This window comes from Drosophila takahashii, chromosome 2R, assembly GCF_030179915.1.
Source record: "Drosophila takahashii strain IR98-3 E-12201 chromosome 2R, DtakHiC1v2, whole genome shotgun sequence".
NCBI classification, from domain to species: domain Eukaryota; kingdom Metazoa; phylum Arthropoda; class Insecta; order Diptera; family Drosophilidae; genus Drosophila; species Drosophila takahashii.
The window spans coordinates 3,103,765-3,130,843 of NC_091679.1; the positions used below are offsets into that span (position 1 = coordinate 3,103,765).

At 40.3% G+C, this 27,079-nt stretch overlaps 2 long non-coding RNA genes across 2 annotated transcripts; both read right to left on the reverse strand.

Moving 5' to 3' along the window:
* Window positions 1–3,923: 3,923 nt before the first annotated feature.
* LOC138912785 (uncharacterized) lies at window positions 3,924–4,570 on the reverse strand. The gene is made up of 3 exons (XR_011418341.1): window positions 4,413–4,570; window positions 4,277–4,334; window positions 3,924–4,211 (listed from the first exon to the last, which is right to left on the reverse strand). It is a non-coding gene; the product is annotated as an uncharacterized lncRNA (long non-coding RNA).
* Window positions 4,571–25,360: 20,790 nt separating this feature from the next.
* LOC138912793 (uncharacterized) lies at window positions 25,361–26,007 on the reverse strand. Its single transcript, XR_011418347.1, has 3 exons — window positions 25,850–26,007; window positions 25,714–25,771; window positions 25,361–25,648 (listed from the first exon to the last, which is right to left on the reverse strand). It is a non-coding gene; the product is annotated as an uncharacterized lncRNA (long non-coding RNA).
* Between the last annotated feature and the right edge of the window lie 1,072 nt (window positions 26,008–27,079).

The following is a 27,079-nucleotide window of genomic DNA, read 5'->3' on the forward strand; positions in this document are numbered from 1 at the left end:
CCTAATAACAACGGCGTCGGTAATATAAGACTAGGAATAACAAAAGCTTCAATTCTGTAGTATTTTTCTTTAAACATAAGTATCAATTTAACTTTTCCAATTATCATAATGTTTTGTCCGCTAAGGCCACGGAAACGACTATCCTCTAGGTTTTCATAATCAGTAGCTTGCGGGATAACTTCTTTACTTATAAAACTCACGGGGCTTCCGGTATCTAGTAATGCAAAAATTTTATCAATATCAATGCATCCCTGTTTACTAGGTAATTTAATGCTTACTAGTTGAATAAACGAAGTTCCGCCGACAGAATCGTCTTCCTCTTCCTTCTCGTCACTGGTACACAACGCAGCTGTTCGTATACGCTTCGGGCACTCCCGGAACTGGTGCCCAGTCTCAAAGCAATGGAAGCATCCTCCCTCTGGCCGCCTTGGTTTCTTGCATTGATTGCTGAAATGTCCCATTGAGCGGCAATTAAAGCACCTTATGTTGGCGTCTGCATTTCGAGCATCGGAAATGTTTGCGGAAGATGACTGCCGCAACGTGCGTGAGACTTGTGGTTTTCGTTTAAACTCGGCCTGTACGATCTGATAACGCATCATTTTCTCACGCAGCTCATCGAGAGAAACACAGTAATACAACGGTGCTGCGCAGCCGGTGTGATCCTGCAAGCCATCCACAATGTATTTTATAACGTCCATGTCCTCGAACGTCCCTTGTCCAGCAATATTACGCATAGCAATAAAATATTGTAGCAGCGATTCGCCTTTAAGGATTGAGCGACTCTGCAACTGCTTTGCAACCTCATGGTTCGTCATTTGGAACCCAAAAACTTTTAGTAGGCACTCGCTCAGTTCCTTCCAGGTGGTGGTTTTTTCGTACATCGTGTATGAACGGGCCGACCCCTGCAGCTTGCGATTACCCAGTAGCCAACGCTGGGAGTCGCTCAAACCGTGTGTGGCAGCAGCCAAGTCCATCTCACGGATCCATGCATGAACGCCAACGTGATCATCTCCAGAGAAATTTTGCAAGGTTGATTCTATGTCCTTTATGTCAATGGTGAGTTTTCGGTCCACGGTGCCGCTCTCCAAAGCGGCCACTTGCACTTTCAACTCGGCAAGTTCTTTCCGGGCTTTGTACAGGGTCATCTGGTTCAGAATTTCGGCCATTTCTTCCATTTCGTCGGGATTGCGGTCGTCCCCTCCTGGCACACTCTCAGCTGCATTATCGGCATCCTCATCCGATTTCTCAGTAACATTGTCCAACTCCATGGTAGATGATGGCTGTAAGGCTTTTACCATCGCCCGCAGCTGCTGTATGGCCTCTGTGCCGGTCACTGGTACATTTTTTGCAATTAGCACGCTCATTAGTTCATCCTTTGTCAGGATCAATATATCAGAATATTTCATCTCGATAAGATCTGGGGCAAACCCCACACCTGATTTGTAATCACCTTTATTTATTCGATTTTAAAAAGCCACTAGGATGGGCTTCGTTTTATTTAATTAGTTTTTCGCTCTACAAAGCGTGTTCTCTTTTTAGAAACCGGTCAAAAAGTGACCGTTCTCTTATTTCCTTTTAAATCCTAAAAAGTGACATTTATGTGTGACCATTTATCACATCATTTATCGATTATAAATATATACACAATTCACACTTAAAGCTAATATTAACTAGATGTTTACAAATTATTAATATTTTTTCTACGAATTTTAAAATTACTAAAAATTAAAACTAAATGTGAGAACAAGTCTTTTGGTTTTGGTGTAAATCATAGGATTTTTGAATATTATAAGTTGATGATTTTTTTGTTAAAAAATATTATAATCGTATTGCCACAGAAATCACACAGCGCTTAAGTGGCCTGATATTGATGCTACTCAGAAACCAACCGCCATTAAACGCTCAGAAATTATCTATCCCCACACCGCCGCCTGCAAAAAGGAACAGGATTTCAAGAACACAAAAACCAACTTCTCACTTTCCCGCTGGGATAGCAAATATCAAATTCAGGCAATCATCAAATATTAATTTCTATAATAAAGCTCAAAGTAAATCAACACGGACTTGGATATCCGCAATGGTTCCTCACTATTGCGCATCCCTTGTATCCAACGATGATTATTAACAATATTTAACAAAAAAAAAAAAAAACATTTAAAACAAGAAAGGAAGCTACCTTCGGCCAGCCGAAGCTTATATACCCTTGCAGATAAAGTAATACTCACTCGTTGCAGTTCCAGGGATTCCAGATTCAGCGTTTCTATTTTTGAATTTTGTTTTTAAGTAGTCAAGAATTAAAACGCCTAGTTCCTACAAAGTAACAATGAATTTTCTTAGATATGTTTGAATATTCCTATGGGAGCCTTAAGATATAGTGGTCCGATCCGGCTGGCTCCGACATATGTACTACCTGCAATAGAAAGAAGACTTTCGGGAAAGTTTCATCGCGATAGCTTTAAAACTGAGAGACTAGTTCGCATAGAAACGGACAGACGGACAGACGGACATGGCTAGATAGACTCGGCTATTGGTGCTGATCAAGAATATATATACTTTATGTGGTCGGAAACGTCTCCTTCACTGCGTTGCAAACATCTGACTGAAATTATAATACCCTCTACAAGGGTATAAAAAAAAATAGTCAAGGCAACGGGGGAAAGTCGTGGAAGTAAGAGGTATCAACAGACTGATACGGTAAGGATTCCAACCACATATATTTAATTCTTTGCTTTATAAAAAAAAAAAATCTAGGATTATTTAACTACAGATTAGTGAAAATATCAATAAATATATATCTTAATTATCGGAGTTCTCTAAATACTCTCGGTTACATACACAAGTAGTAATTAGAGCATTATTAGTATGTCCACTTCCCAATTGGGCGGACAAGAACCTAACAGTGCAGTTAGCGATCGGATCTGTGGGATTTGTGGAAAGATATTAGGCATCAATCGGAAGAATTTTGAACTCGGTGTAATCACAGTTTCCACGAAAATTGTTTTAGAACTCGTCGCGGAGTTAAGACAGTTTGCCCAGTTTGCAGGGTATATCTGCAAACTCCAGCACCTTCACTAGCCAAAGAGTTAGCTGCAGCGCAAAGAGTCGGCGCAAACATGCCAAGATTGCGATCACAGGGTTTAGGAGTAGAGAGTGACACTGTAGATGGATCGCAGCTAAATATGTCGAATGAGCCAGAAAACGTATCACCAATGGCAGGTCTGCTGAATACAGGTAGAGAGACAAACGCTGTGGTGCGTATGTAAGAGGGAATAGCCCAGATAAATATATCCATAACGCAAGCTATGACGCAGATTGGACGAATGGCAGAAGTCATAGAAGGAGGCTTTAGTAGGCTGACGTCGCAAAACACAGCGCCGCCAACTCTTACCACAGGTCACTAAACTTTTGAACAACTTTTTCAAATACCTCCTCGTGTATCAATGGGAGGTCATCAGGCTAGTGAAGGGCGAAATACTAGCACCGCCACAAATATTAATTCTCCGTTTGGATCGCAACAAGACCAAAATCTTCGTCCCGATCGAATAAGTCAAATTATACCTAGTTGGAAGTTACGATTTTCAGGGTCGTCCGGTATGTCGGTGGACGATTTTGTGTATAGGGTGGAAGCCCTGACTAACCAAACGTTGGATGGCAAGCTACAGGTACTAGCACAATATGCTAATAACTTATTTGAAGGAAGCGCCTCCGAGTGGTACTGGCGTTATCATAAAAGCGTACCACTAGTTACCTGGGAGCAATTAAGTGCAGCGCTTAAAGCTCAATTCAAAGATGGCAGAAGCGATTTAGAAATCCGCTCAGCCTTATTTCAAAGGAAACAAAAGGTATCGGAAACTTTTGATAAATTTTTTGAGGAAATTCTTGCTATTGCGGGGAAACTATCAGATCCTATGTCAGAACCAGCTTTATTGGAAGTATTGCGAGCCAATTTGTTGACGGAAACACAGCATGAAATTTTACATGTTTCAATATATAGTATTGCTCAGCTGCGTCACATAGTCCGTACAAGGGAAAGATTTATACAGGCCATGAATGGAAATTCCACTAAACAAAGTTTCCGGCAGGGTCAACATCCCCAAGTGCGCGAATTAGCCAGCGCCACGGAAGAAGAGGAACACCTCGGTCCGGAAGTGGAGGCAATATCCTTGACCTGCTGGAATTGTGGTGCATCCGACCATCGATATCAGGAGTGTCTGGGTGAAAAGAAGGTTTTTTGTTATGGGTGCGGGAAACCGGAAACTTATAAACCATCTTGTACTCGGTGTAATGGTCCAAAAAACTGGCGAGCCCGTGCACCACCGAGCGGTGCACGCAAACTGACAGCCACCCCAGACAAGATTTCCGAAGAGAGAAGCAATTAAAAAGCGATGCCTACCCGATGTTATCCACCTTACCAGAAATATCAATCCACCAGCGAGTACAAGAGCGGTCAAAAAAGTTCCAACCGCCAGTTCAAAATCGTTCACCAAAACGTCTTTCCGATTTTCGAATCCAATGTAAGCAAAAAAAGCAAGGCATTCTGGAGTCCGTTGTAAATAGCACGAAAGACTGGAGACCGTATGCCGAAGTGGATCTGTTAGGGAAGCAAGTGCGAGGCCTAATGGATACTGGGGCGACTATCAGTTGCATTGGGGGGTCTCTAGCCGCGAATATAGTTAAGGACACATCAAAATATAAACACATCCACGCCAGCGTTAGTACAGTGGATGGAATCAGCAAGCTATTGTTGGTCGCATAAGTACTTCTATAACTTTTAGAGGCGAGTGCAAATCATTTCGATTATGGATAGTGCCATCTCTTTCTCAAGACCTATACTGGGGAATAGTTATAACTTGTTGCCTGAATTTTTGGCAAATCGAAGTACTGTCTCAAACATTGCTAATCTCGAGGTGACTGATCCAAACCAAGTGCCACTAACGCCGCAACAAAAAGATCAGCTGGCAACTGTAATTAAGTTATTTCCGTCCTTCAACGAAAAGGGATTAGGGAAAACTACACTGTTAGAGCACGAGATAGATGTAGGCAGCGCTAAGGCGATAAAACAGAGACACTACGCAGACACTACGCGGCAATAGAACAGCTGATGTATACAGAATTGGAGAGAATGCTTTCTCTAGGGGTTATAGAAGAATCCGACAGTCCATGGTCATCACCCGTTGTCTTAGTTCGTAAGCCCGGGAAGGTGAGGTTATGTATAGACTGCCAGAAACTCAATGAAGTAACCATTAAAAACGCATACCCAATGCCTCTCATCAAGGGGATTCTTAGTCGTCTTCCTAGGGCCGAATTTATATCTAGTATAGACCTCAAAGATGCCTATTGGCAGATTCCGTTAGAGGAAAGCGCACGAGACAAAACGGCTTTTTCAGTTCCTGGCAGACCACTTTATCGATTCACGGTCATGCCTTTTGGACTAGCCAATGCTCCACGAACCATGTGTAAGCTCATGGATAAAGTCATTCCGCCATCACTAAGAAATGAAATCTTTGTCTATTTGGACGATCTTTTAGTGGTCTCATCTTCCTTTGAAAACCATCTTTCAGTTCTTAAAGAACTGGCTAATAGATTAGGAAAAGCTGGCTTAACAATTAACGTAGGAAAATCCCATTTTTGTAGAACAGAAGTTAAGTACCTTGGACATGTCATCGGGAACGGAACTATCCAAACTGATCCAGGGAAAGTGGAAGCTATTAAGGAATTCCCAATCTCTCGTTCGATCAAACAGGTGCGGCGATTTCTCGGCCTAACAGGATGGTACCACAAATTCATACATGATTATGCTCCTATAACTGATACACTTAGACAGAAAAAGAAGTTTGAATGGACTACAACTGCTAAGAGCCCATTTGAGCTGTTAAAACAAAAAATGTGTGAAGCACCTGTTTTACACAGTCCAAACTTAAGCAAACCTTTTGCGATTCACTGTGATGCGAGCCATCCATTATCACTGACCATGCGTCACTGGAATGGTTAATGTCGCAACCAGACCTTGGGTCGAGATTGGGGCGATGGGCAGGGAAACTCGGAAGGTACACATTTAAGATTTAAGATCTCTTAAAGTTCCCAAAACCTTGTACCAAAAGTAAAAGTAATAGATCAGTTCATTTACCGCCGAATGAAACACGCCACAGGTGACAAAATAGCCGACGATTTATGTTAAAAATTGTGGATCCTGGAAGGCCTTGTTCCTGAAGTTCTTAGACTTTGTCACGAACATCCCATGTCAGCCCACAGCGGTATAACTAAAACATTAGAGCAAATTCGACTATTATTACTGGCCAAATCTTGTATCCGACGTACGAGAGTTTATCAATAGCTGCACGATCTCCAAGTGTAGCAAGCATCCAAACTACACGCTACGTCCTTTGATGGGCAAGACCCCGGGAACGGATAAATTGTTCCAGCAATTATATATTGACTTTCTTGGGCCCTATCCGCGTAGTAAATCTGGCAATATCGGTATTTTTGTTGTAATAGACCACTATTCAAAATTCCCTTTTTTGAAGGCCATACAAAAATTTACAGCGGATGCGATAATTCCATTCATGGAAGAACAATTGTTCCATTGCTTCGGAAATTTTAACGCATTGCTGCAAAAATACGAAATACGACATTCATATACCGCCGTATATGCTCCCCAGAGTAATGCTGCGGAAAGAGTAAACAGATCTGTGTTGGCAGCAATAAAATCGTATATTAGCCCTGATCAAACTAACTCAGTTGTATTGCTTGCTCGTTACTCAGCTATTAATAGCAGCTCATATCGCGTTGCATTTGGTCAGCAAATGATTACTAGTGGTTCAGTGTATCCACTAATTCGAAATCTGGAATTGTTTGAGGATCGCGATGTTGTATTTAATCACGACGACTCCCTTAATCTGATCAGAAAAGCGGCCCAAAAATCGATTAAAAAGCAACACCAAGGAAACGAAAATACCTATAACCTACGTAGTCGGCAAGACTCCTTTCAAGAGGGTCAAGAAGTATTTGGCATCTAGTATTGCATTCGAGTCCGTCAGAAGGGAAAACTTTATTACGGCCACCAATTCTACCTACACGTGGATAGCGTCAGTTAGCTGGAAGATCAAGGAGTTCAAGTCCGCCGCATAAGGAACATCGTACCCAAATCTCCAAATTTTTGGACGCCAGGAGAAACACTAAACCTAACTTTACCCGCGTGCGGTCTAACCTAACCAGTGCAAACGGGAAAATAACCGGCAACGTCTCTCTTAAGTTACACGCAGGCCGAAATGATAAATTTAGGGAAGGAGAATCCAAATTAGATCAATGCCCAAAAATTAAATTGGGAATGTGAGACCAAATCGTTACGTAACTAGCACATGACCGAGGCGAAACCTTAGTTTTTATGCTGAGTCCAATTCAGCTCCCTTTAACCTATACTTAAACTAACAACAGAAAATAAACGAATTGAAATTGTGAAATGGAATAGAACGGAAAAAAACCAACAGGAGGTTACAACCCGTATAGCTATAGGTTTTACCTGAGTCTTAAACGATAATTAAACTTAACATAACCAAGGAAAAGAAGAAAGTAGATTGAATAGATAAAATAAGTTAAAAATAATTGAAAACATTTCCTGTTATTGAAATTTAGGTAACTATTTTTGATTTACTAATTAAACGAGTGCGTGTAGCCCGGAATAACAATGCAGTTATATATGCATAGCGCGATAACAGATTCAAAACAAAACCGCTAAAAAGAACAAAAGCTTTCGGCCCCGTCTCCCAATTTAATTTCTTAACAACCCTAAATCCAGCAAAATCATCACAGCTGCCCTCAGCGAAAGATCTTTCGGCGCGGGAATGGCGAACATGTAAGTGATATACCCAAATAGTCATTGTAATCTGAAAAGCTCTGGAAGGTACATACAAACTAGGTAATAGAGAAGAGTGCGGAGAGTTTTAATTCCATTGTACTGATTTGCAATCAAAATATTACGGCTGATCCACGGCACAAGACAAATTAAGGTTGCGGTTATAAAATCATATGAAACTTAAAACGAACGTATATTTACACAGTATAAGTAAAAATAAGGAAACGTTTATCTTTCGTATTAACAACCCTCATTGGTATTTCTCACGCATTACGCACTCGTTAGCATGATCGTAATTTAAGAAAATAATTGAATTTAAATGTTAAATTTATAAGCTTGTACAAATGAATGAAAATAGAAATTATTGAATTTGAGATCGTATGTGACCAGGCTGGCACATTTGGAAGGCTTTCTTAAAATAAACAACGCTGTGTTTAAAATGAACTAATTTCTTATCATGTTGGAACCTCTGAGCCTTTCTAAGGGATCTCTGTTTTATTAGTTTTTCTAGGATTTTCGGAGATCAAGGTTGGGTGGGCGTACTTGCAGCGATGCGGTTATGTAAGAAAGGTAACCTTTGCTGATGCGATACCCTGATTACCTGGTTAGCTGAAATAGTTCCTAACGTGAGCCACCGAATTATTCGTTTATTGTATCCCCAAAATCATAACGTACGCGAAGAAATTTAAATAATTATTTTTAACGCTGGATCCAAGGGCGAGACAGTAATCGAACCCATCCCATCAATAGAGCCGGAGAAGCAAGCGCGTACTCTGTCCCAGTCCCCGAACATCTGCTCTCAACGGAATCCCCGTTAATCGTTACAGTACCACAAGGAAGTCATCTTGGTCCGCTCCTGTTTACATTATTTATAAATGACCTTCCTCTAGTCCTAACGAACTCACGTGTACTTATGTACGCAGATGACGTTAAGTTGTGCCTGCAATTTAATGATCCCGCACAAAGTTTAGCTTTACAATCTGATCTCAATGCATTTCAAACATGGTGCATGAATAATGATTTAAATTTAAATGGTTCTAAGTGTAAACTAATGACCTTTTTCCGTGTCAGCCCTCACTATTCCACTTATACTTTAAGCGGATGTGGGTTCGATAGAATAACGCATGCTGACGACCTTGGAGTCTATATGGATCCTAAACTTAAATTTTCGGATCACATTACTACCATGGTAAATAAAGCCAGGGGCGTGCTTGCATTTATCAAAAGGTGGTCGAAGGAATTCGATGATCCCTATGTCACTAAGACCTTGTTTATTTCATTAGTCCGACCAATTGTTGAGTACTTCGCTCCAGTTTGGAGTCCCTAATATGGGGTGCATATAGACCGGATTGAGTCTGTGCCCAACAACTTTTTAATATTTGCCTTACGGGGCCTAATACTGCCATCCTACTAGAGTAGGACTACTTCTAATTAACTTACCATCATTAGTTAACCGAAGAACTATGCTTGGTATTACGTTTATCAGGAATCTTATTCATGGTGATGTGGAGAGCCCCGAGTTACTGGGCCGCCTGCATTTTAATGTGCCTAATAGATTCACAAGAAACTATATTCCTCTAGTTCTAAATCATTGTATCTCTAATTATGCAATGCATGAACCTTTTAGAGTACTCTGCAATGACTATAATAGACTATATCACCTAATATCTACTACCGACTCACTGCCTATCTTTAAATCAATAATACTATCCTACTTAGCAACTAATTAATTTTATTTAACTATCTTGACTATTCGTATTTTGACCTCCATGTATTTTTAATTGTCTATTGTGAAATTGTCTTCTTTGTCCGCGATTTCGTTTACTCGCCCAAAACGGTGTAGGGCCCCGCGCGTAACAAGCATTGCTTGGTGTCTTAAGGGCCACTTGATTGTACTGACCATAGTGCATCAACGTCCAAGAATAAAAAAAGCCCGTATAGCTCTCAAATAGTAATGGTGAAGAAAAAACCGGCAAGTGGAGATTGTGCGTCGACTTCCGACAGATAAACGCGAAATCGGTGAAAGACGCGTACCCAATGCCACGTATCAACTACATCCTGGACCAACTACGCGAAGCACGCTATATCATCAGCCTGGACTTAAAGGATGGATACTGGCAGATTCCGCTGGAGGAGGCAAGCAGAAAGTTCACGGCGTTCACAGTGCCAGGAAAGGGGCTCTTTCAATGGAGAGTGATGCCATTCGAATACACTCGGCATCCGCAACATTTCAAAGGGCCTTGGACCAAGTGATTGGACCAGAGATGTCTTCGCATGCGTTTGCATATCAGGACGACATAATCGTTATCGGACACACTCAACGAGAACACAGGGACAATCTCAGAGAAGTGTTTCGGCGTCTGAAGGAGGCGAACTTGAGAATAAACCCCGGGAAGTGTCAATTTTTCAATCAGGAGGGATTGGTACAGACCCAGGCAAGGTCGCAGCCATAGCCCAATTAGAGCCACCTGCAACCGTCCGCGACCTGAGACAATACCTAGGAGTGGCGTCATGGTACCGACGATTTGTACCGGACTTCGCACGCATATTTAGACCACTTAATAATCTACTCCGCAAGGGCGTGAAATGGATATGGACACAAGAACATCAACAGGCATTTGAGGAGGTTAAGGTTAGGCGAGGACCCAGTGTTAGCGTGTCCAGATTTTGAAAGAACATTCATCCTGCAAACAGACGCCAGCGACTACGGCATAGGTGCTATTCTGACACAAAACACGGAAGACGGCGAGAAAGTTATCTCATACTCTAGTCGATCATTAAACGGAGCCGAGAAAAACTATTCGACAACGGAAAAAGAGTGCTTGGCAATTGTCTGGGCTATTCGAAAACTAAGGCCCTACCAGGAAGGTTACCACTTCAAGGTGGTAACGGATCACATGGCACTAAAATGGCTGAACAGCATCGAAAGCCCGTCCGGTAGAATCGCCAGGTGGGCCCTGGAGCTGCAACAATAGAACTTTGAGGTTGCTTACAGAAAGGGCGCCCCAAGGCGATATCGATAGGCGAGTCACGTTATCGATCGCAAGAGATTAAGGTGACCAAAACGAACAACATGTTATGGAACTGCCGAGATTGGTTCTCCCGGGACAGCACCGGCTAGCTCCGGAATTCTCAGGGCGGAGTACCCCCAATGTCCCACAGTCCCGCAACACTAAAAATCGATAACTATCGACGTCTCACTGTACATATAATAGCACATCTCTAACAACAAAACGTAAACAAGGCTAAGACTTACAAATTTTGGACAATTTGACGGAAAAGTGGCATTAGATGTGGCTGCCACAGCGCACCCACCCTTCCTGTGGTGCCCCAAGGGATGCTAGGGAGGCACCACCCATCGTCAACGGCCGGATTCACCTCCAGGCGGTCTACGACCGGTCCATCTCCTCCAACAGGTAAGCAACTCACACAATCATTTTTCTTCTCTGATTACAATTTATATTTAACAATATCCTTCATTGCAGGTACTTAAATTGATGTTTCTTTATCTAGAATATTTAAAAGGGGTCACAGCGGTAGCGCCAGTGAAGATTGGAAGACTATAGACGCCGCGAAAACAATACTTCGCGCAGGCGGTATTTGGACAAGTGCACCTTTTTGGGTCACCTAGTCCTGAGGAGCTCCGAGGGACGAGAAAGGACGTGCTTACAATTCTAATGAGGTAAGTGCCTATCGACTACTGTGGTTTCCTCACTTCCAGGGATTCCCACGACCAAATTGGGCTATTTTACGTGCGAGAAAGGATGGACTTATTTAAATCCACATCAATGGACAATGGAATGGGTAAGTTATATATATACATAGTTTAATTTCTTAAATAACTATTTGTTGGTTTACAGCTTCACTGCGGAATTGCTGTCGGCGCAGACTGAAAGCTGCCTAATGGCGGACTATGGCGAAGAAGCCCGGGCAAAGTGCGAACCGCGGTTCGCCGCTGGACTTTTGCCGGCGAGGAAAGGCTGCCAGGTGGTCGTCGCTGGACCTTAATCAGCGGCCAGGACTAACACAAACTTGCAGAGGACGGATCTGGCGGCTTGGAAGCGCAAGCTGAGTTTAACGCCTGCGTGGGACGGTCTCCCAAACGGATCCGGAACGGACTCACCGGTGTGATGTGCCGGGATTACCGGCCAGTCGCTGGTTACGCCGCTCTGAAGGTAGGTTCCTGGGGCCAGGTTTTCCCACTTAGGTTATGGCGGATGGCTCCCTCGCCAAGAAAAGGTTTCTCCTCTGCCAAATTCCTGTCCTCCACGACTAGAGTATGAGATAACTTTCTCGCCGTCTTCCGTGTTTTGTGTCAGAATAGCACCTATGCCGTAGTCGCTGGCGTCTGTTTGCAGGATGAATGTTCTTTCAAAATCTGGACACGCTAACACTGGGTCCTCGCCTAGCCTTAACCTCCTCAAATGCCTGTTGATGTTCTTGTGTCCATATCCATTTCACGCCCTTGCGGAGTAGATTATTAAGTGGTCTAAATATGCGTGCGAAGTCCGGTACAAATCGTCGGTACCATGACGCCACTCCACTATGGGTAATTTGACCACTTTTTTTTGGCCAAAACCCATTTTTCAAAAGTCGTTAGAAATTGTTTTTTTTAATCACAATGTATTAGTATAACATCAATCTCAAATGTTACTAACAGAAAAATTTAACAGAGCGCACCACTGTTAAGTAATCAGCTGTGAAAGCCAGCCGTTGTTCGAACGAGGTGGCAGCGCTGGTAAAACGCACATTTTCCTTAAAACTTAAAAGTTAAAAAAAGTGTGAAATTGATCAATTTAAGTGCTGTTTTTGAAATGCAGTCCATTCAGAGTGGTTTGTAATATGTGTTTGTGATCGTGAATTGTAGATTTTGATTGTGGTGTCCCTATAATAAGGTGTAAGTTCTAACCTTAAAAAAACTTAAAAAATGTAGTAAATTATAATATTTAAATAGAGCTACAAAGTGAGTCCAGCTCTTTCCAGCTCTAAAACTTGTTTTATGTCGTAGAGTAGTCAATTCTTATTATAGTCCGTTAGTATAAAAGTGCACTTTTGCGCACTTTCTCTGATATTTAACTTTTTAGGTACCAACCTAACTTTCGCAAACAGCGCGCTGTTTGAAAGCTGGATGTCAGAGGCAAGGAAGAGTTTCAAGGAAATTGCAATATTCAATTATATGAGATCGGCTATATGTGGACCTTGTACTAGTCACGATGAGAATCTTTTAGAAGCCAGAAGTAAAATCATTTATTATAAAATATGCGATTACTGGCAAAAGGCTAAAAGAAACTTAAAGCAATTCAAGCGATGTCATTCTTCTTGGCTAAGCTCCCATACAGTTGTACCCATTCAAAAACGAATAGGACCTGTTGGACGGCCAGCTCTGTCTTACCTATCAAAAAAGGAAAGAACCCAGAGAAAAGAAGCTTCCGATCTAGCATCATTTAAGGCAGGCAATGTTAGTTTATTAATTCAAGCTGCAAGCGCAGCAGCTCGGAAGCGCGCACAACCTGACTTGGCTTATGTTTTAAAGTTGCTGGCTTTGTGTCCGGAAAAAGCCAAATTCATAAGAAAAGCTTTAAGTCAGCCTATTGCCAAGCCAACAAAAGTGTCCACTAACGAGGCTTTAGCTCTTATTTTAGACCAGGGCTTAACTAAGCAGCAATATTGCGCTATCAGGGAGCAATCCAAAAATAACATATATCCATTATACAACGACGTGGCCGATCAGAAAAAGAATTGCCGGCCCACTGATTTACGAATTTCAGATACAAAGGCAGAGGTACCTCTACAAAACCTTGTTGATCACACGGCAGCTCGAATTGCATGCTTGCAAGAAGAAGTACTTCTGACCGTGATGCGAAATCAGGGCACAGATTTCCTATCGGCAGATCTGATTCTAAGCTACGGGTTTGATGGTAGCTCTGGGCAGTCAAACTACAAACAAGGATACTCATCAGAGCAACCCTTCAATGGCGACTCGAGTATTTTTGCTACTACAGTAACACCCTTGAGACTTATAGATGCCTCTAGCAACATATTGTGGAACAACAAGACACCGCAATCCATTCGTTTTTGCCGCCCATTGAAATTAGCTTTTATGAAAGAAAGTAAAGAGTTAATCCTTAATGAAAATGAATATTTAAAGGGGCAGATAGATAATTTAAAGTCATGTAAAATAACTTTAAGTGACGGAAAAATTATTTACGTACGGTTCCGTCTATATTTAACGGTTATCGACGGAAAAGTTCTGAACGCTTTGACGGGAACTAATTCTTCTCAAGCGTGTCCGATTTGTGGGGCAACACCAAAGGATTTCCTAAACAATAAACATTTTAAATGCCAAAAGTTCCTTCCAGTAATGAAGAACCTCAATTACGGCTTAAGTCCATTGCACTGCTGGATTCGTCTTTTCGAGTTTGTGTTACATGCCGGTTACAAGTGCCAAATACGAAAATGGAGGGTTACCAACGATGATGACAAAAGAGAAGTTGCTTTAAGAAAATCGGTTATTCAAGATGCGTTTTGGAAGCAGTTGTCACTGAGAGTAGATCAACCTAAAGTTGGGGGCTTTGGCAGCACCAATGATGGAAACACCGCCCGCCGAGCCTTTAGTGAACCTGAAACATTTTCGAAAATAGCTGGAACAGATCTCAGGCTCATTAAAAACCTGGGGACTATTTTGATTTGTCTGTCAAGTCTATTGCCAATAGAGGTTACAAAATTTCAAAGTTTCTGCTACCAAACTGCGGAAATTATAATAGACGAATATCCTTGGTTACCAATGACAGCAACTGTACACAAAATCCTTGTACACTCGGCCGATATTATTGAGAACACAGTCCTTCCAGTGGGCTACTTTGGAGAAGAAGGTGCCGAGTCCCGAAATAAGATATACAAATCCGATCGATTGCATCATGCCAGAAAATGTAGCCGGAAATCAAATCTTACAGACGTCTTTCAAAGGGCAATGGATACGTCAGATCCGGTAATTTCAAGCGTCAACCTTAACAGGCGATTACAAAAAAAGTTGAACCTTCCAAGTGAGGTTTTAAGTTTACTATCTTGCGAACTTAAAAGTACAGGCGAGTTGGAGGATTATGAAGTGGATGATAATCTTTTTGAAGGTTAATGGGATATTCAGATGGAAAACGAAGACAATGAACAATAGGTGGGCAAAATAAACACATTATTTAAAACCAAATTCTAGAATTTTCTATTGCAGGTTTTCCTACTTTCCTGAACCCTATTATTCTGTATTTCTTTGAAAAAATGTGTGGGAAAAAAAACAAAATTAGATTTCGTGTAAAAAAAAAAGGTAGGACCACTTTTATTTTTTATAAAATAATATTATATTACAGTTATTCTTACTAAACAAAAAAAAAATTTTTTAATTTAATATTAAAAAATAAAAAATAAAAAAAAATTAAGAAAAAGGCCGGCCACGCCCATTTTAGATAAAATGAATAGATTTCATTATTATTAACTTAATTCTAAAAACAGAGCCGAAAAATGTTGCTTCGTTTTCGAGTTATTAATTAATGCCACAAAAAGTGGTCAAATTACCCATAGTGCACTCCTAGGTATTGTCTCAGGTCGCGGACGGTTGCAGGTGGCTCTAATTGGGCTATGGCTGCGACCTTGCCTGGGTCTGTACCAATCCCTCCTGATTGAAAAATTGACACTTCCCGGGGTTTATTCTCAAGTTCGCCTCCTTCAGACGCCGAAACACTTCTCTGAGATTGTCCCTGTGTTCTCGTTGAGTGTGTCCGATAACGATTATGTCGTCCTGATATGCAAACGCATGCGAAGACATCTCTGGTCCAATCACTTGGTCCAAGGCCCTTTGAAATGTTGCGGATGCCGAGTGTATTCGAATGGCATCACTCTCCATTGAAAGAGCCCCTTTCCTGGCACTGTGAACGCCGTGAACTTTCTGCTTGCCTCCTCCAGCGGAATCTGCCAGTATCCATCCTTTATGTCCAGGCTGATGATATAGCGTGCTTCGCGTAGTTGGTCCAGGATGTAGTTGATACGTGGCATTGGGTACGCGTCTTTCACCGATTTCGCGTTTATCTGTCGGAAGTCGACGCACAATCTCCACTTGCCGGTTTTTTCTTCACCATTACTATTTGAGAGCTATACGGGCTTTTTTTATTCTTGGACGTTGATGCACTATGGTCAGTACAATCAAGTGGCCCTTAAGACACCAAGCAATGCTTGTTACGCGCGGGGCCCTACACCGTTTTGGGCGAGTAAACGAAATCGCGGACAAAGAAGACAATTTCACAATAGACAATTAAAAGTACATGGAGGTCAAAATACGAATAGTCAAGATAGTTAAATAAAATTAATTATTTGCTAAGTAGGATAGTATTATTGATTTAAAGATAGGCAGTGAGTCGGTAGTAGATATTAGGTGATATAGTCTATTATAGTCATCGCAGAGTACTCTAAAAGGTTCATGCATTGCATAATTAGAGATACAATGATTTAGAACTAGAGGAATATAGTTTCTTGTGAATCTATTAGGCACATTAAAATGCAGGCGGCCCAGTAACTCGGGGCTCTCCACATCACCATGAATAAGATTCCTGATAAACGTAATACCAAGCATAGTTCTTCGGTTAACTAATGATGGTAAGTTAATTAGAAGTAGTCCTACTCTAGTAGGATGGCAGTATTAGGCCCCGTAAGGCAAATATTAAAATGTTGTTGGGCACAGACTCAATCCGGTCTATATGCACCCCATATTAGGGACTCCAAACTGGAGCGAAGTACTCAACAATTGGTCGGACTAATGAAATAAACAAGGTCTTAGTGACATAGGAATCATCGAATTCCTTCGACCACCTTTTGATAAATGCAAGCACGCCCCTGGCTTTATTTACCATGGTAGTAATGTGATCAGAAAATTTAAGTTTAGGATCCATATAGACTCCAAGGTCGTCAGCATGCGTTATTCTATCTAACCCACATCCGCTTAAAGTATAAGTGGAATAGTGAGGGCTGACACGGAAAAAGGTCATTAGTTTACACTTAGAACCATTTAAATTTAAATCATTATTCATGCACCATGTTTAAAATGCATTGAGATCAGATTGTAAAGCTAAACTTTGTGCGGGATCATTAAATTGCAGGCACAACTTAACGTCATCTGCGTACATAAGTACACGTGAGTTCGTTAGGACTAGAGGAAGGTCATTTATAAATAATGTAAACAGGAGCGGACCAAGATGACTTTCTTGTGGTACTGTAACTATTAACGGGGATTCCGTTGAGAGCACTGGTTCAAAAGTTATGATTTATTACCAAAAAAAAGTCAAAAGGCGCCACTGTGCGGCGTCTGCGTTTTCTTCGACGTGGATAGAGGCCTTCGGCGAAGACTCATTTAAAACTACCCGTTCACCTGTGGAACGGAACCCCCTAGTCCGGTGTTTCGGTGATTTACAAATTTCTTGTAAAGGACTCTTGGATACGACTGAGATTTGTACCCCGGCCGAGAAAGCATCCTTACACCATGTTCAAAATTCGATAGGACGATTACTGGATCTATGCTTTTTTTGAAGTCCAGATCGTGTCTGCATAGTTAAAACCTCTGCAATTACTTTACCAGAAGACCCATATCACCCAACGCTGGAGCTGACTGATGACACGGGTACAAAATTAATTGAAATATCTGAAAAGTCAGCTAAACGCATCCCCTGCTTTCGTAGAGAAAACTTTGCACTTATCAATAGCCTTATCGCTTGTTTAGATTGGTCTAATCTGTACTTATGTACTAATATGACTGAAGCTGTTAATATATTTTATAATGTATTAAAATTAAATCTATAATAAAATAACAAAACTAACTAATTAAATTTAAATTTGCAACAATTATTTAAACCGTCAATTCTTATTGTTAATTGTATTAAATGTTAGATATCAGTGCAAAACTCTAATATAAGTAGAGACCTACATATGTATTTGCATAATTATTAATATTGTCTATGTGACTTGTGCACTAAATTATAAGGAAATCCTTGTAGCACTAGGAAATAAGTAAGAAATAAATTAAATTAAATTAAACGCAGTTTTAGATACATGCGTTCCTACGTATTATGCTAAAATTTCTAGCCAACCTCCGTGTTTGATCCCAAGCGTGGCTTGTGGATCAATATAAGTTTGTATACGAGTCCTCTTCCCGGAGGGCAGAAAGGAAGACCGCGGAGTTATAAGATGTGTTGATAACTGATTTATTGTGAGCTTGGTACATGGTTATATACTACTTGGAAATGAGGAAGCTATGTGTAAAGAATTGTGGAATGGGTTGTATTCTGGAGTAGTTCAGTATGTTTTGACTATGGCAGCGGTTAGCGTAGTTGGATCGGCTGACACTGCAGAATGTGCTGACCGCTTGGCGGGTCAGTGAGACATTGACTATGTTATGTTATGTTATGTAGAATATGCTGATCAACACTTATTATCTGCCGTGGGTGCAACTGGACGCCTGGTACTGTTACCAAACTGTAGTACTGCTTGATTTGTTGGTCGTTGGTCATGTTGAGCAACATTGAGACCAAACACTCCGTGGTTTAGTAAAGAGTTGTCACGACTTAAAAATGTGAAGTCTAGACTGTACAAAAAGTTTAGAGCTTCCGGATCACAAGCTGCCTTTTCCCGATACTTAAGTGCTCGGTGGGATTTTACCGTGCTTAACGCTCAGTGTTACAAAAACTATTTAGCTCGTTGTAAGACGCAGTTTACACTGGATACAAAACAGTTTTATAATTTTGTTAACACAAAGCGTAAATCTTCAAGTTACCCATCAATCCTTAAATTTGTAAATTCTGCCGCAAACACAGATCAGGCCATAGCCGATCTTTTTGCACAGTTTTTCCAAACCACCTATTCAACAACAAGTCCGTCAGATCAGTCTTAGCCATATGACATGCCTAAATCAAACATTATTTTTTGTTCAGTTATAAGTGAAAGCTCACTTCTTTTAGATTTGCAAAGGGTCAAACCAGTCTACTCTCCGGGTCCTGACGGAGTCCCTGGATGTGTGATTAAGTATCGCGCTGAGACTTTGTGTAGACCATTGCACAAAATTTTTACTTTGTCTTTAGAAACGTCAGATTTCCCGCTTCATAAAAAGGGGAGCAAATTGAACGCATGTAATTACACAGGTATTTCAAAGCTATCAGCTATTCCGAAGCTCTTCGAGAACATTATTCCTCCCCATTTGCAACACAGTTGTAGGTCTCTTATTTCTTCTTGTCAGCACGGACAACCTTTTGGAGTTTACTTCATTTGTGTTAAATGGTTTTAGAAAAAATCGTCAGACTGATGTGGCTTACACTGATTTCAGTACGGCGTTTGATTTTGTAAACCATCCGATTTTAGTTCGGAAATGGGACCTTTTGGGATTTCCTGATGATCTTCTTAGGTGGATCTTAAGTTATTTGAATAGCAGGACTCAAAGGGTCATTTTTTTTATCACTTTTTATCATCCCTAATCCGAGTTACTTCCGGTGTACTGTAAAGGGGCGCTTGTCGCAAAATCCTTAAATATTTCCGCAGCCTAAAAGCAGGCTTGCGGTCCTGTATCTTTGTCCAGACTTGTAACTGCCCACTTATTTTAGACCAAGATGTTAGGTTCGATAGCTATCGTTAAGCTAATTGCTAATTTCTTGCATTCGAGTCCGTCAGAAGGGAAAACTTTATTACGGCCACCAATTCTACCTACACGTGGATAGCGTCAGTTAGCTGGAAGATCAAGGAGTTCAAGTCCGCCGCATAATGAACATCGTACCCAAATCTCCAAATTTTTGGACGCCAGGAGAAACACTAAACCTAACTTTACCCGCGTGCGGTCTAACCTAACCAGTGCAAACGGGAAAATAACCGGCAACGTCTCTCTTAAGTTACACGCAGGCCGAAATGATAAATTTAGGGAAGGAGAATCCAAATTAGATCAATGCCCATAAAAAATTACATTGGGAATTTGAGACCAAATCGTTACGTAACTAGCACATGACCGAGGCGAAAGCTTAGTTTTTATGTTGAGTTCAATTCAGCTCCCTTTAACCTACACTTAAACTAACAACAGAAAATAAACGAATTGAAATTGTGAAAGGGATTAGAACGGAAAAAACCAACAGGAGGATACAACCCGTATAGCTATAGGTTTTACCTGAGTCTTAAACGATAATAAAACTTAACATAACCAAGGAAAAGAAGAAAGTAGATTGAATAGATAAAATAAGTTAAAAATAATTGAAAACATTTCCTGTTATTGAAATTTAGGTAACTATTTTTGATTTACTAATTAAACGAGTGCGTGTAGCCCGAAATAACAATGCAGTTATATATGCATAGCGCGATAACAGAATCAAAACAAAACCGCTAAAAAGAACAAAAGCTCTCGGCCCCGTCTCCCAATCTAATTTATTTATTAATTTTTAACAACCCTAAATCCAGCAAAATCATCAGAGCTGCCCTCAGCGAAAGATCTTTCGGCGCGGGAATGGCGAACATGTAAGTGATATACCCAAATAGTCATTGTAATCTGAAAAGCTCTGGAAGGTACATACAAACTAGGTAATAGAGAAGAGTGCGGAAAGTTTTAATTCCATTGTACTGATTTGCAATCAAAATATTACGGCTGATCCACGGCACAAGACAAATTAAGGTTGCGGTTATAAAATCATATGAAACTTAAAACGAACGTATATTTACACAGTAAAAGTAAAAATAAGGAAACGTTTATCTCTCGTATTAACAACCCTCATTGGTATTTCTCACGCATTACGCACTCGTTAGCATGATCGTAATTTAAGAAAATAATTGAATTTAAATGTTAAATTTATAAGCTTGTACAAATGAATGAAAATAGAAATTATTGAATTTGAGATCGTATGTGACCAGGCTGGCACATTTGGAAGGCTTTCTTAGAATAAACAACGCTTTGTTTAAAATGAACTAATTTCTTATCATGTTGGAACCTAGCCGTATTGGAATGTTGAAGGGTAACCTCTGAGCCTTTCTAATGGGATCTCTGTTTTATTCGTTATTCTAGGATTTTCTGAGATCAAGGTTGATCTAGGTCGATAGAGCCGGAGAAGCAAGCGCGTACTCTGTCCCAGTCCCCGAACATCTGCTTTCAACGGAATCCCCGTTAATCGTTACAGTTAATAATATTATTTAACGGCGCTTATCGTGTAAGCCCGATTTACGTAAAATCAATCATACATAGTGAGATAAATCAAAAAAGTCAAACCATCTGAACGCGAGGCAATAATATCCTCGGCTGTAGACTTTATAAATCTGTGGTAACACTTACCAGGTAGGGTTATAGAAACTTAAACTTGTAATGAATGATACCCTATTTGGAGAAAATCTAAATAGCTACCTTTTGCAAGTTAATAGCCCTTGTATTTTAATTCTTTGATTCGTTTTTGTGTAATAGATGTGCATGAGGTGGACTATAACGTGTCTATATCCACAGTCAACCATAATTGCAATTCTATTAGACCGAAGGTGAACTCCGTATACACAAGTGAGGCTCCTGCGGTAGATTGAAAAAGTATCGTGACTTAGGGTCAGGAACTTGCCAAAAGAAAGAATAAAACATTTTTAACGAATAGTTTTACGGTATGGCCATGTCGATTAAAATAAATTTATCTACTCGAGAACATCCCATTGGGAAAATTCCTCTGGAAAATAACATATTTTCAAGAGGTTTCTCCATACAAGCGGAGAGGACAAAACCTCATTCACCCCTTAATTTCTTGCATTTCTGGTTTCAAAATACAGGGGGGTGACACAAATAGTAGGGGGGAAATGAGGTTTCTATCTGGATCTCTGGCAGAAGAATGCAGGACAAAATCCACTGGTTTTTCGACTTCCCGCATTATAGATTTTCCACACGTACCCAGTTATGGTTTTCCTCCACTTGCAATATCTGCTTTTCTACACCCTCCCCGTTTTGGTTTTTCCAGACCCTCGCAGTTTTGGGTTTGCACTGCTTTGCAGTATCTGATTTTCCACAATAAAAATCTTTTTTTTTGTAATATTTGTTTGTGTATTTATTAATAATATTTACAATCGAAGCATTGGAACTAAAAATTTTTAATGCCTGAAGCATTCCCGGATTTTGCTTGGCCGAATGCAGTTCTTAGATATCCATTTCTTTTCTATCTTCTGAAAATATCAAAAATAATTAATATATGAATGTACGACCAGGAATAATAATAAGAGTAATTACCATTATTCTCCGCACAAAATTAAAGGATCTCTCCAGAAATTATGCCTGGTTTGCCATGGCCGATCATTTACCCTCTGTTCAGTTGTTTTATGTCGGGTATCTATATCAAAAACTATGAAAAGAAAAAATAAAATATGACAAACGCAGGCGCAGCACTTCTGGTCCCAAGAAGTCTCAGTCGGCCTGGCTGAAATAAATGTAATATTTTGATTAAGTTAAATAACTAAGTTAGTACTAAAGTACTATTTATACAACCATTTAATGAACACCTCACACCATTTACCACTGGTAAAGATTATAAACATTTCAAGTGTCACGAAAATGCAGCATTTGTGTTGAAGATAGCATCCGGAGGCATATATTTATTAATGGCGAAAATATCTGTGATACTAGCCTTTGTAACGCGGAAATAAAGATTATAAAAAGACAAAATTTATTTTATCACTCACCATTTTATTGTTTTTTTAGATTAAAATTAACTATTTTCACTTTTTTTCACTTTTTTCAACAAATTTAAAAATGATGTGACCCTGCATTACATTCTTGATAATACCAAAATGCAGATAAAATTTGGTGTAAATTTCGTTGTAAAGTAGGGTTTAACGCCGAATAAATATTTCGTTTAAACAATACTTTTCAGGGACCGTAATCATTAAAGGTTAGGTATATTATAGGTATATTAGGCATTTTTCGTGTTATTAATACCACCAACACGAATTTTTATATTTTAACAACCATTAAAAATGGCTTAGGTCACGATCTGACGATCAAATTATTTTATTTCACAGAAAATGTTTAAAAATGTAAAAAACAATAATGGTTTCCTTTGTAACTGAATGTAATTCTTTGATAAATGTGATCAAATATTTTAATCGTCTTACCGTGGCTTTTCTCCATAATTGTGTTGAACCCCACATTCATTCTTATTATTATTTGAAAAATGTTGAGTAAAATAAATTAATATTATCATTATAGACATTATGATAATAGTTATATAGTTTAATTTTTTTGATTAACAATTATTAATATTTTTTCTACGAATTTTAAAATTACTAAAAATTAAAACTAAATGTGAGAACAAGTCTTTTGGTTTTGGTGTAAATCATAGGATTTTTGAATATTATAAGTTGATGATTTTTTTGTTAAAAAATATTATAATCGTATTGCCACAGAAATCACACAGCGCTTAAGTGGCCTGATATTGATGCTACTCAGAAACCAACCGCCATTAAACGCTCAGAAATTATCTATCCCCACACCGCCGCCTGCAAAAAGGAACAGGATTTCAAGAACACAAAAACCAACTTCTCACTTTCCCGCTGGGATAGCAAATATCAAATTCAGGCAATCATCAAATATTAATTTCTATAATAAAGCTCAAAGTAAATCAACACGGACTTGGATATCCGCAATGGTTCCTCACTATTGCGCATCCCTTGTATCCAACGATGATTATTAACAATATTTAACAAAAAAAAAAAAAAACATTTAAAACAAGAAAGGAAGCTACCTTCGGCCAGCCGAAGCTTATATACCCTTGCAGATAAAGTAATACTCACTCGTTGCAGTTCCAGGGATTCCAGATTCAGCGTTTCTATTTTTGAATTTTGTTTTTAAGTAGTCAAGAATTAAAACGCCTAGTTCCTACAAAGTAACAATGAATTTTCTTAGATATGTTTGAATATTCCTATGGGAGCCTTAAGATATAGTGGTCCGATCCGGCTGGCTCCGACATATGTACTACCTGCAATAGAAAGAAGACTTTCGGGAAAGTTTCATCGCGATAGCTTTAAAACTGAGAGACTAGTTCGCATAGAAACGGACAGACGGACAGACGGACATGGCTAGATAGACTCGGCTATTGGTGCTGATCAAGAATATATATACTTTATGTGGTCGGAAACGTCTCCTTCACTGCGTTGCAAACATCTGACTGAAATTATAATACCCTCTACAAGGGTATAAAAAAAAATAGTCAAGGCAACGGGGGAAAGTCGTGGAAGTAAGAGGTATCAACAGACTGATACGGTAAGGATTCCAACCACATATATTTAATTCTTTGCTTTATAAAAAAAAAAAATCTAGGATTATTTAACTACAGATTAGTGAAAATATCAATAAATATATATCTTAATTATCGGAGTTCTCTAAATACTCTCGGTTACATACACAAGTAGTAATTAGAGCATTATTAGTATGTCCACTTCCCAATTGGGCGGACAAGAACCTAACAGTGCAGTTAGCGATCGGATCTGTGGGATTTGTGGAAAGATATTAGGCATCAATCGGAAGAATTTTGAACTCGGTGTAATCACAGTTTCCACGAAAATTGTTTTAGAACTCGTCGCGGAGTTAAGACAGTTTGCCCAGTTTGCAGGGTATATCTGCAAACTCCAGCACCTTCACTAGCCAAAGAGTTAGCTGCAGCGCAAAGAGTCGGCGCAAACATGCCAAGATTGCGATCACAGGGTTTAGGAGTAGAGAGTGACACTGTAGATGGATCGCAGCTAAATATGTCGAATGAGCCAGAAAACGTATCACCAATGGCAGGTCTGCTGAATACAGGTAGAGAGACAAACGCTGTGGTGCGTATGCAAGAGGGAATAGCCCAGATAAATATATCCATAACGCAAGCTATGACGCAGATTGGACGAATGGCAGAAGTCATAGAAGGAGGCTTTAGTAGGCTGACGTCGCAAAACACAGCGCCGCCAACTCTTACCACAGGTCACTAAACTTTTGAACAACTTTTTCAAATACCTCCTCGTGTATCAATGGGAGGTCATCAGGCTAGTGAAGGGCGAAATACTAGCACCGCCACAAATATTAATTCTCCGTTTGGATCGCAACAAGACCAAAATCTTCGTCCCGATCGAATAAGTCAAATTATACCTAGTTGGAAGTTACGATTTTCAGGGTCGTCCGGTATGTCGGTGGACGATTTTGTGTATAGGGTGGAAGCCCTGACTAACCAAACGTTGGATGGCAAGCTACAGGTACTAGCACAATATGCTAATAACTTATTTGAAGGAAGCGCCTCCGAGTGGTACTGGCGTTATCATAAAAGCGTACCACTAGTTACCTGGGAGCAATTAAGTGCAGCGCTTAAAGCTCAATTCAAAGATGGCAGAAGCGATTTAGAAATCCGCTCAGCCTTATTTCAAAGGAAACAAAAGGTATCGGAAACTTTTGATAAATTTTTTGAGGAAATTCTTGCTATTGCGGGGAAACTATCAGATCCTATGTCAGAACCAGCTTTATTGGAAGTATTGCGAGCCAATTTGTTGACGGAAACACAGCATGAAATTTTACATGTTTCAATATATAGTATTGCTCAGCTGCGTCACATAGTCCGTACAAGGGAAAGATTTATACAGGCCATGAATGGAAATTCCACTAAACAAAGTTTCCGGCAGGGTCAACATCCCCAAGTGCGCGAATTAGCCAGCGCCACGGAAGAAGAGGAACACCTCGGTCCGGAAGTGGAGGCAATATCCTTGACCTGCTGGAATTGTGGTGCATCCGACCATCGATATCAGGAGTGTCTGGGTGAAAAGAAGGTTTTTTGTTATGGGTGCGGGAAACCGGAAACTTATAAACCATCTTGTACTCGGTGTAATGGTCCAAAAAACTGGCGAGCCCGTGCACCACCGAGCGGTGCACGCAAACTGACAGCCACCCCAGACAAGATTTCCGAAGAGAGAAGCAATTAAAAAGCGATGCCTACCCGATGTTATCCACCTTACCAGAAATATCAATCCACCAGCGAGTACAAGAGCGGTCAAAAAAGTTCCAACCGCCAGTTCAAAATCGTTCACCAAAACGTCTTTCCGATTTTCGAATCCAATGTAAGCAAAAAAAGCAAGGCATTCTGGAGTCCGTTGTAAATAGCACGAAAGACTGGAGACCGTATGCCGAAGTGGATCTGTTAGGGAAGCAAGTGCGAGGCCTAATGGATACTGGGGCGACTATCAGTTGCATTGGGGGGTCTCTAGCCGCGAATATAGTTAAGGACACATCAAAATATAAACACATCCACGCCAGCGTTAGTACAGTGGATGGAATCAGCAAGCTATTGTTGGTCGCATAAGTACTTCTATAACTTTTAGAGGCGAGTGCAAATCATTTCGATTATGGATAGTGCCATCTCTTTCTCAAGACCTATACTGGGGAATAGTTATAACTTGTTGCCTGAATTTTTGGCAAATCGAAGTACTGTCTCAAACATTGCTAATCTCGAGGTGACTGATCCAAACCAAGTGCCACTAACGCCGCAACAAAAAGATCAGCTGGCAACTGTAATTAAGTTATTTCCGTCCTTCAACGAAAAGGGATTAGGGAAAACTACACTGTTAGAGCACGAGATAGATGTAGGCAGCGCTAAGGCGATAAAACAGAGACACTACGCAGACACTACGCGGCAATAGAACAGCTGATGTATACAGAATTGGAGAGAATGCTTTCTCTAGGGGTTATAGAAGAATCCGACAGTCCATGGTCATCACCCGTTGTCTTAGTTCGTAAGCCCGGGAAGGTGAGGTTATGTATAGACTGCCAGAAACTCAATGAAGTAACCATTAAAAACGCATACCCAATGCCTCTCATCAAGGGGATTCTTAGTCGTCTTCCTAGGGCCGAATTTATATCTAGTATAGACCTCAAAGATGCCTATTGGCAGATTCCGTTAGAGGAAAGCGCACGAGACAAAACGGCTTTTTCAGTTCCTGGCAGACCACTTTATCGATTCACGGTCATGCCTTTTGGACTAGCCAATGCTCCACGAACCATGTGTAAGCTCATGGATAAAGTCATTCCGCCATCACTAAGAAATGAAATCTTTGTCTATTTGGACGATCTTTTAGTGGTCTCATCTTCCTTTGAAAACCATCTTTCAGTTCTTAAAGAACTGGCTAATAGATTAGGAAAAGCTGGCTTAACAATTAACGTAGGAAAATCCCATTTTTGTAGAACAGAAG